Genomic DNA, 9,813 nt, shown 5'->3' with positions numbered 1-9,813 from the left:
TGGAAATTAGGTTCTTCCCCTCCTCGCTATTGAGAACAATTATAGCTCTTTGTTCAACGGGAATTAAGAAGCATGAGGGCTGAATCCATCCACAGGAAAATTGTCACTCTCTTTTGTTTTCTGCCTGCAATAATTATCCTGCCAACCGCTCACTCTGACATCCTTAAACCCTCTGTGCCTCCACCAAGCATCCACCACCCCTCCCAGCGTCAGCCTGCTTTGTGCTGATTCATTTTTGTATTGCCTTCTGCTGGCCACATCTTTGGTTTACCTTTTCCTCCCATCTCCCACTTGAGCCATGCCATCCCCATGGGAGGTGGGCTCCCCAGGAAGGCAGAATGGGCTGGGAAACAAGAGGAAAAGTGGGAGCAGTTTCCTTCGGGAAGACCCCAGGGGGTTGGTTATTTCTCAGAAAAGGTCATAGCTCCTTTGCCCATGGGGACCAGAACTTTGGAACACACCCCATAGATGCCCTGGCTTAGGTGCAAGGGCACAATGCTTTGGGGCGACAAAAAGAGAGCAATACACAGCAAGGCAAAGGGCAGCCAGAAGAGCTGACAGGTGAATAAATGCCTTTCTATTTCTGTGAGTCTGCTCCAGTGTGAAACCCCCCTTTTAAAAGAACACAACCAAATCCTATCCAATTTTCCTTTTTTTTTTCTCTTTTTTTTTAAGAATCCAAAATGACTAACCATTGACCCCTCCAGCCACACACTCATTTTTCATTAAACTGTTCCTTGGATCTTATAAGCAGAGAGAGAGAGAACAAGTGGGCGAATGCGCGAAAACAACCAAGAGTGCCCTGGGGCTATAATAACCGAGGTAGGAACATTTTAAATTATACCTTGGGTCAAAATGATTTTAGATTGATCAGAAACCAAAATTACCCCCGAGTTCCAGTTGATTGTCTGTGTCTTGAGTTCATCTGGAGGCTGCGTTTCTCCAGCAGCCCCCATTATCATTATTATGAGGAGTGTGTATACATTGACCCTGTTATTTTAAGCAGCAGAAGAGAAAATACAGAGCCTTTGAACCTTAAAAACCCACCAGTTGAAGGCAGTGCACCAGCTGGAGAAATGTGCTCTAATTGTTCTTACCCTTTAAGGAAGGACCAGGTCGCTCAGGGCCCCCAGCATGGAGCCAGGCAGCTTCCAGCAGGAAGTTTCATGGCAGATGTGGCATCCATGTGGCATGCTTGAGAGAGCAGTGTTGTACAGACCAAGGATACTGTTGGGTTTTCATTACTGAGGCAGTACTAACAAGACAAGAGTCTTTAGTAGCTGTCAGCTGGGGAACAAAAGAGGCCATTACATTGTCAAGTTTCTCTCATCTTCTCAATCCCACCCTAAGAGGCCACAAGTGGGTTTCAGTGCCTTTGGGGGTAAATCCCCCCCAAGGGCTACAGGCACAGGCACTCCACCTCCTCTGTGTGTTTCAGCATGAGTCAAAATAATAATAATCATAATAAGTTATTTTATACCGTATATATTCTTTTTATATGCATATAAAAATCTGTTGTGTGTTGTAACCCAGTGTTGTATGTTGCCACTTGATATGTATTGCCACCGCTTTCTATATATACATGTATTTTTTACTAATGCTTATAGGTGCTGTGGGCACCTCACACATTCACATTCATGCTCAGTGGGCACCATACCAGCTACCCCCAAACTTGCAGGTACTACAAGGTCTTGTGCAAGGCAATTTTAGTGCTTTTAGTTTTCTAGTGTATAAAAACTAAATATTATCACCTTACTGGTCTAATGCACAAAACTTAAACATTGTCATCTTGTTGGTATTGTCTTGGCAATGAATAATTTGTACTGAGGGCCAAGGTAGAAGGTTGTTGGAATCAGACTGAATAAGTCATCAGATGAAACCTCACTGAGAAGGAATGTCAGCCCACAGCCCTGCGGAGGATGTTCCTCTGTGTTTCACTGCAAGTGGCGGAAGACGTCTCCACTCTAGTTATCCCCATGAATGCTATGATGTTTAATCAGGTGCAGAGAAGTTGTGGTTTTCCCTGTCTTGTCTACCAACGATGCTCTTTTCCCTGTTTAACTCATTTCTCTAGTGTTCAACTTGAGTGCTGGCACAGCCTCACTCCCTTTTCAAGAGGTGTGAGAGGCAGATAGGACTGTGCTGATGCCATTGGCTGGCAACGTCAGCACCTTGCTGGTTCTTGCCAGTGTGCCTCTGAGCTGCTCAGGGTTAGGTGGGGGGGTACCCACACCTTCTCCTTCCACAGAAGCATAGACTTTTCCTAGCAGCTATGTCTGACCTTGTTGTGTTCTGCTTAGCTATTATGGGGAGTACCTGGCAAGGTCTGTTCAATGATCTACATGCTGGGAACTTTGAATGAGGGGGTTTTTGCAGAACACACAGCATTGGAGCATCTTCTGAGCATGGACAGGAGCCACAGAGCCCTGCCTGCCCCTCTGGGCTCTTATAACTGCCTCATTCTGTCTCCTCCCAGTCTTCTCTTTTCCTGGTGGGCTTTCTTCCTCCAAACCAGAGAGGACTTCAGGGGCTGCCTTGCAGTTAAAAGAAGGAAAGATAAAAATGTCTCATAAAAAAAAAAAAAAGAAGAAAATATTTAATTAGAAGAAGCTTAAGATCTTTTAAGGCATGCTTTAATTTCTGTTTCTGCCTCCATCCCATCAGAGCCTTGGGGTGCTCCCTCGCTGTCCTGGGTTTCCACCTGGACAAGGGCAATGGGCCGCCTCACCAACAAGGGAGAATCTTTCCCGTTCAGCCCATGTCGCTCAGCTCGGGGAGACACATAATGAAGTTGCTGCACTCTCGACGCCTCCCCAGGCTGTGACATGTTCAATACCATCACAAATTACTGCTTGGGTAATGCATGATTAATCCAGCACAAAGTATCTGCCAGGCGGCGGGGTGCTGCAGGAAGCCCTGCCAGCAGCTAACTGTAGCATGCTAACAAGGGGGAAACAGCAGCCAGGTGTGTGAATGGGGCCACTGCTCCCCTGTGATGGAGGAGTGGGGTGTACAGGCAGGGATGCAGTTACATGAGGTCCCAGCACCTCCCCAAGCAGCACTGATTTCTGCTGAGCGAGACCGTGAGAACCGCTGCAGAGATGTGGTGGTGGAAAGCAATACATGCTCTGAGTGATGGCCAAGCTGCACCTCTGCCTCTGCAAAACCCCTGAGCTTGCAGCTATCTGCTTGTTGAACTCCAGCTTCTACTTCTGGGGACTCTTCTGAGCCAGTGCCAGGTCAGTTCTGCATGAGGACTGTCCCTGTGGGAGTGCTCCAGTCACACCACAGGCACTAGTTGATGCTGATCACCGAAGTCTCACTGTTCCAGATGCCAAACCAGGCAGGCAAGGGTTACTGAACTGCAACCACGTTTTGAGGAAAATGTTGAAGATATTTCCCATCCTTAGTGGGATGAAAAAGTAGAAATCTTCAGTGACCACAAAATTGGACCTAATAATTTCCAAACTGTTTCTTGGACCTGAAACAACTGTTTCTTCAATTTCTCAGAGAACATCTCAACAGATTTTTGAGCTGTTTGGGAATGGCAGACTTTTACTTCTGGTTTGTTGTAAAATTCTGGGGTTTCTTAGCATTTTTGGTGCTGACTCTATGATTTTCTCCAGGACCGGTTTGTGAAAATTTGTAAATAAAAAGTTTATTTTCAAATTATATAAGGGAGAAAGCAAACTAACTGGGGAAGTGCTGAAACCAGTATGTTCTCCCAGACAGTTTTGGTTCTGATTAATGCGTTCAAAACTCAGACAACTTGATCCGCTTCCTCAAGAAGGAAAATCCTGTGGCCAGCAACGGCTTCAGATGAAGCCAGGCTAAAGCCCCTGCCACTGCGTGCCTGAAGCATCCCGAGCTCCAGGGGAAGATGCCAGGGGTTGTGGAAATCCAGCTCCACCCATGGTGAGCATGGCTCAGCCGTGCAAAGCATTTTGTGCCATCATGGGCCCCTGAGGAGCTGTCAGACTGCAACAACCTTTGGTCTTGACTGAGCTGCTTTGTATTTAAGCAAATGACCTCTAGGTGAAAGCTTCTGTATCCTATTACCAACGAGGATCCGGACATTTATTTATGAAGAAAACATCCCATAGACCAGAAGTCCATGAAGGAAGAGAAAAAAGTTCCCAGAAAAAGCAAACAAATTGTAGGTACTCTTGTGTTACATGAGTTTTAACTAAAGCCTCTCCTCTCCACACAGGAGCAGCACACACAGTGGGAAATAAAAACAAAATTACCACTGCAAAGCCTATAATTGCATTTCAAAACCTACAGCTATTAATTCCCACAAGCACCAGGATCAGAACTGCAAATAAAAGCATCCGCTGATGTGCTCTGCATTCGGGGAGATGCTCTGACAGTACGACAGAAATGCTTTCTCTGCTTGTAGGATTTTTTTTCACATGTGCCTTTACCCCAAATAAAGCAATTACTTTTACAAAGCTGCCTGAGATCCCACATCATTAGTAGAACTCAGGGGTGGATTCACAAATAGCTGTATTTGTTTGCTAGGAGAACTGAGAGGCCTTTCCCTCCCCTCACTAAGATGTAGAGCTCACACAGCTGCCTGTGGCACCACGATGTGTAGCTCTGTGGCTCAGGGTGCCTGTGATGCTCAATGGGAACAGCCCCCAGCAGTGCCCAGGGACCATGCGGGGAGGGAAGGAAGGCAGGCCATGACCTCATGCACTGTCCCATGGACGCAACCAAAAGCCTTTTTCAAAGTTGGCTGTTTTTGCATCTGTTTGGGCCTGAGTACCTTACCAGGGATCTTCTGTCTTTCTTTAGTTTTTCTCCTTTTCCTTTTAATTTTCTTTTTATTTTCCTTTTTTCCCCCTTTACTTTCCTTTTCCCTTTCCCTTTTTTCATTTTCCTTTCATTTTCCTTTTCCCATTTCCCCTTTCCTTTTTCCCCTTCCCTTTTTTCCTTTCCCTTTTTCCTCTTTCCCCCTTTCCCTCTAATTTTCCCTTTTTACCTTTCCCATTTCCTTTCCCTTTCACTCTACCTCTCCTTCTCAATTTTCCCTTTCCCTTTCCTTTTCCATTTTTATTTTTTTTTTTTTAACCAGGATGACAACGGTTTCTTGGGCACTGCCAGTGGCTGAGCTCAGGTGGTACCAAATCTAAGGACCATCTCCTTTGCCTCCCCAGCAGACAGGTAGAGTTAGGAATCCTCCTGCAGCCCCTCACCTGGGGTGCTGCCGGGTGCCTGTAAACACCTCACAGCTTGCTCTGTGTTAGGCTTTACCCATAGACCCTACAGAAATGCCCTGCCAAGGCAGGAGAACACCAGCCTCCTCCTTGGAGCATTGCATCGCGAGAGTGTATGGCTGCTGTGGGACAAGGAGGGGATGAAGCATGGGGGACCCTGCAACTGGGGCTGCCCCTGTGATGAGGCTTACCCCTCTGCAGGGGAGCATCGGTCAGCTGGAACACATAGAAAATGCAGGTGGGGTTTTACAGTCTTTATCTCCACTTTCAAATAACCTGTGTTTAAATTCAGCTTTAATTAAAAGGGGGGAAAATACACCCAGCTAAACAATTTCTAAGCAGATGATGGGCCAGAGCAACAGAGAATTCCTTTGACCCAACAGGTCCAACTTTTTAAAACTTTTAATTAAAAACATCAGAAATGTTGCCACAGTAAATTGCCCAGTAACCTGGGCTTTTGAAGAGCTTTAATTAGGGCTATTTGGCCCCATGCAGGATGCTCCCCGTGAATAAGCTCCACAAGTGAAAGGGCTCCTTCCCCATGATGGGAACTGGAGCAGTTGGTGCACAGGGAGTGCGGGAGCACCCTTAGCAGAGTCAAGTCCATGGGGACCCTCTCCCTTTGAGGTCCCCTCTGAGGGTCACTCAGACACTTGGTGCTGCTCCTGGGCCACCTCCTGAAGCTGTGGTTTCCTCTGCTACAGAAAGATGGAGGAAGCAAAACCTATATATGGGGCTCCCTACACAAGCTGAAGTTATTTTGCATGCAGCTTATTAACTCAGAGAATTGATTTGTATGGATGACCTGTACCGATTTTCTAACACAGCAGGACCTCCCTCACAAAGCTGCTGCTACCTCTCAAAGGGCTCCGTACGAAAGACACAGTCACTTGGATCTCTTGTGACTGGTCCTGTGGGTTGGGGTTGGAATGCACAGTACTTGATTTCCATGGGTAGGAGCTAACTCAGGTTATTCCAGGCTTGTAGCTGTGGCCAGGTTTCCCCAAATGCTCAGCAGCTTTTCTTTCTGCTGTTTTTCTCTTAAAAGAGAAGACCTGCGGGCTCCTTGTAGCAATGGATGTTTTCTGGGACTTGTTCCAGGACATCTCCCACTCCCATCACGCTACTCTGATGCCAGCTTCATGTACCGCTGCATCCCTCCCACTGTAGGTTCCACGGCTCCTCCTGCCCAAGAGAAACTTGGGGAGGGGGAGGCTTATTGTTGCTGTGTGGGTTAAATACCACAGCACTAAATTCGTTTGGAGAAGAAAATATTTCACAGTTCCTACCAGAGTTTCTGTTGCAGCTTCAAAGGGAGCACGCTCCTTTCAGAGCCGCGGACAGGAATTCAGGATTTTCCCCTGAGCAAAGAGAAGCTCCTGCTGCCATTGGGTAAGAAGTTAGAAATGAGAAAATATTTTGAAGAAATCAGAACAAGGAGTTAAAAAAAAAAAACAAAAAACCCCCAAACAAAACAAAAAACCCAACCTATAAGTGGCTGCACAATAAAATTAAAAATAATAATAATAATAAAAAAGAAGCATGTGTTAGAGATGGAGCTGCTCCAGGAATGAAAGAGCTGTGACAGGCATGTGTTGATGCCACCAGGCATAACAGAAAAGAAAGGAAAATCAGGATAGTGGGTTTTTTTTAGCATTTATTCAAAAAACAATTGCTGAACACAGTGCGATAACTTTGATATGAAGGTTAATTGAAAGAAATGGTGCAGACCCTTTGGAACTCAGTCTTAAATAGCCCCAAAGAAGAAAAGTTTTGGGCAAATAAAGGAAGACAAAGAAAGTGCAGTAAGAGCAGGAAAACAGAAGATTTAAAAAAGACTTGGGATAAAATGAAGCAGGAGCTTCAGGCCCAGCTCACACACCGCTCACTGTCACTGTGGCAGGATTTGTGTCCTGCCTATGTTGTGCTGTGCCCCACTGCACCAGAGCTGCAAACCCAGAAACACTAAATGCAGAACATCACAAGCTTTTTCCCGAATGGTGACACAAAAGTAAAGGATAAAGGATAGAAAGTCAGACTTATAACTTCCTCCCCAGGCCTTAACTTGAGCCATTGCACAGGTCATGAACCTCCATGGGAGGACACTTTTAGAAGTCTGTAGATCCTGTTTAATATTCTTCCCCCAGGCCTTTTTGTTCCTCCAAGCTTGGGCCAGACTGAGAAATGAAAACACTGAGCGGGGAAAGTCAGGAACAATTCCTGGGGTCTGAAAATCCAGCAAAAATCACCATGGGGTGCAAACATCATGGGAGAACTTCTGTGCAACAGTTTTCAGAGTGAGTTCAAGATCAAACAGGTTCAAGATAGTCATCTGAACTGCTGGATGCTCCTCTGAATTTTTTGCCTTCTCTCTAGCCAGCACTTCTGCAAGGCCAGCCTTCAGCACTGACACTGCTGGCTGTTCACAGGGCAGGAATAAGCTTCGTCTCTCAGCACTTTGAGACCTCTCTGTGCTCCTCTTTGTGGCAGCATGTATGCCATCAGCCACCTTCATCCATCCGAAACACCCCCCTGAGCCCCCTGTGTCTCTTTGGCCCTGGGAACACACCACACCACATGAGCCCAAGGCATCTGTGCCTCCCGTCTATGGGGTGAACGTCTGACGGGGAATTTCTAACCCCTGGCTCCATCGCCAATATTTGAGCTATGCTGTAATTGGCTGTAAAAGTCTCATGGTGTTGTTTGTGTGCCTTGATTAGCTGAACGTGAAAAGCACTTACAATGCAAATTTCCCTTTAAAATTCTGTTTCCTGCAAATCCTCAATGAATCAGCTGTTGAAATCTCCCACTGAGAGCACTCTTGCCAGTAAAAGTTGATAGTGCTAATGTTTGTGGAGTGGGAACACAAAAGGGGGAAGAAGCAGCTAAAGCAAACTAATCTGAACCATCAAATATTTGCGGAAAAATACATACATTATCTGCCCCAATCTGTCCCTGATGTTTCACCCCACGCCCAGCCGAGATTGATAGCCACATACCCAACCTCTTTCCTTTCAGAATTGAAGATGCAGCTGTGTTTTCTTTGTTCATACTCCCTTTTTCAAATGCTGCTGTTGCCTTATTGAAGTCTTTGAAAAATATTCTGTATAGAAACAATTCTGCCGACACATCAGTTTTCTCTGCGCTTTCCTCTCCCCCCTCCTTCTTCACCACCGAGGCCATTTGCATGAAAATGACCGCAATATTTCTGAAGCCATCACCTGGCTCCTCAGTTTCTGCTGCTGTCCTTCCTGTGAGGTCACTTCTTCCACGTGATGATGCAATTGGCCAGAGGGGCATGTTTCAGATGTCAGGGTGCCAGCAGGCAGGGGTGCAGTGCTGGCTGGCACCCAGACACCAGCTCCTTCCCCCCAGTCACACCAGCACCGCAGCCCCCAAGTCCTTCCTGCCTCCAGCCGTGGGACTGTCATAGCAGGAACTTCACCACCACCTGGGACTACTCATTTCTGAAAAGAGCATTTACCCAGGCACAGGCTTCCCGGAGAAACTCCAGGAAGCAGAAGGAAATCAGGGCCCTGGGCAAGAAGGGGAAGATGGGGAGGGGCTTCTCTGAGCGAGGGGTGTTCATCACCACAAACGCTTTCTGCTATGCCAAACTGAAGAGCCCAGCAGTCCCCCCACTGCCTTGCATGCACAGGAACCGGGCCAGGTCTCAGATCCAGACTTGGGCTCAGATTCTTGGCTGGGAGGCAGCACTGCTGGAGGCTCCATCCTGCGTGGCACAAGATGCTATTGAAATGGGTTTGAAGATCTGTGACAGCTTTTATGAATCATAGAATCATAAAATAGTTAGGGTTGGAAAGGACCTTAAGATCATCTAGTTCCAGCCCCCCGCCATGGTTAGGGATGCCTTACATTAGACTAGGCCATACTAGGAAGACAGCCATGGGTCGTTCCAGGCAGAAAGGACCACCAGCAATTGTCTCATTGCACCGGACCCTTAAGGGAGGTCAAGGTGTGTGATTTACTACAGGCCACCCAGCTCCACCAAGCACAAGCATTGATGCTGGAAAATGCTCTCTGGGAAAACTTCTACTCTGCCTTTCTAGGTATCCAAACCATTCTGGGATTAAATAAGAAGTACAGAAGCATCTCACAAGATTGCCTGGTGCAAAGAGACCTTCTGAGATAGAGATGGAATGATATAAAGCTGCTCCATATCGTTCCACAGACACGGGCAGGTACTTTCTCAGCTTCTGCTTCAGAGTTCTTCTGCCCCTGCCCGCTGCTTCTCCCTCCTCCACAGCAGCACTTGGCCCAGCAGTATTTAGTGCCAAGTCCCCACCCTGAGCCCTGGACAGGCTGTCCAATACCACATCTCACCCTGAACTTGCTTGCTTGCAAAGGGGAAGAGACCCAAATGTGGAGCTAGTGTAAAGCAGAGTCTTACCCCCCCTCAGCATTCACACAGGGACGTGACAGGGGAGCAAAGACTAAAGCAGATAGGAGGCAGGACCCCCCAAAAAACCCAGCACATGATGAAATTCTTTGTGTCCCACTCAGTGAGCAGAGAGCCAGGTATGATCCGAGCTCAATCTAATTTAGAGTATGTAGGTTTTTAAATCTCCCATTA

General features: G+C 46.9%; 1 long non-coding RNA gene across 1 annotated transcript; it reads right to left on the bottom strand.

The window, feature by feature from the left end:
• Positions 1-2,500: 2,500 nt before the first annotated feature.
• On the bottom strand, positions 2,501-8,469 carry LOC133216916 (uncharacterized). The gene is made up of 2 exons (XR_009726755.1): positions 8,219-8,469; positions 2,501-2,566 (listed from the first exon to the last, which is right to left on the bottom strand). It is a non-coding gene; the product is annotated as an uncharacterized LOC133216916 (long non-coding RNA).
• Positions 8,470-9,813: the final 1,344 nt, after the last annotated feature.

This window comes from Neopsephotus bourkii, unplaced genomic scaffold (genome assembly GCF_033783945.1).
Source record: "Neopsephotus bourkii isolate Nb327-2 ecotype Australia unplaced genomic scaffold, CSIRO-AGI_Nbou_v1 NB_1067, whole genome shotgun sequence".
NCBI lineage: Eukaryota > Metazoa > Chordata > Aves > Psittaciformes > Psittacidae > Neopsephotus > Neopsephotus bourkii.
Note: the sequence above shows the minus strand (reverse complement) of the source record. Positions and strands in the feature narration are given on the sequence as shown.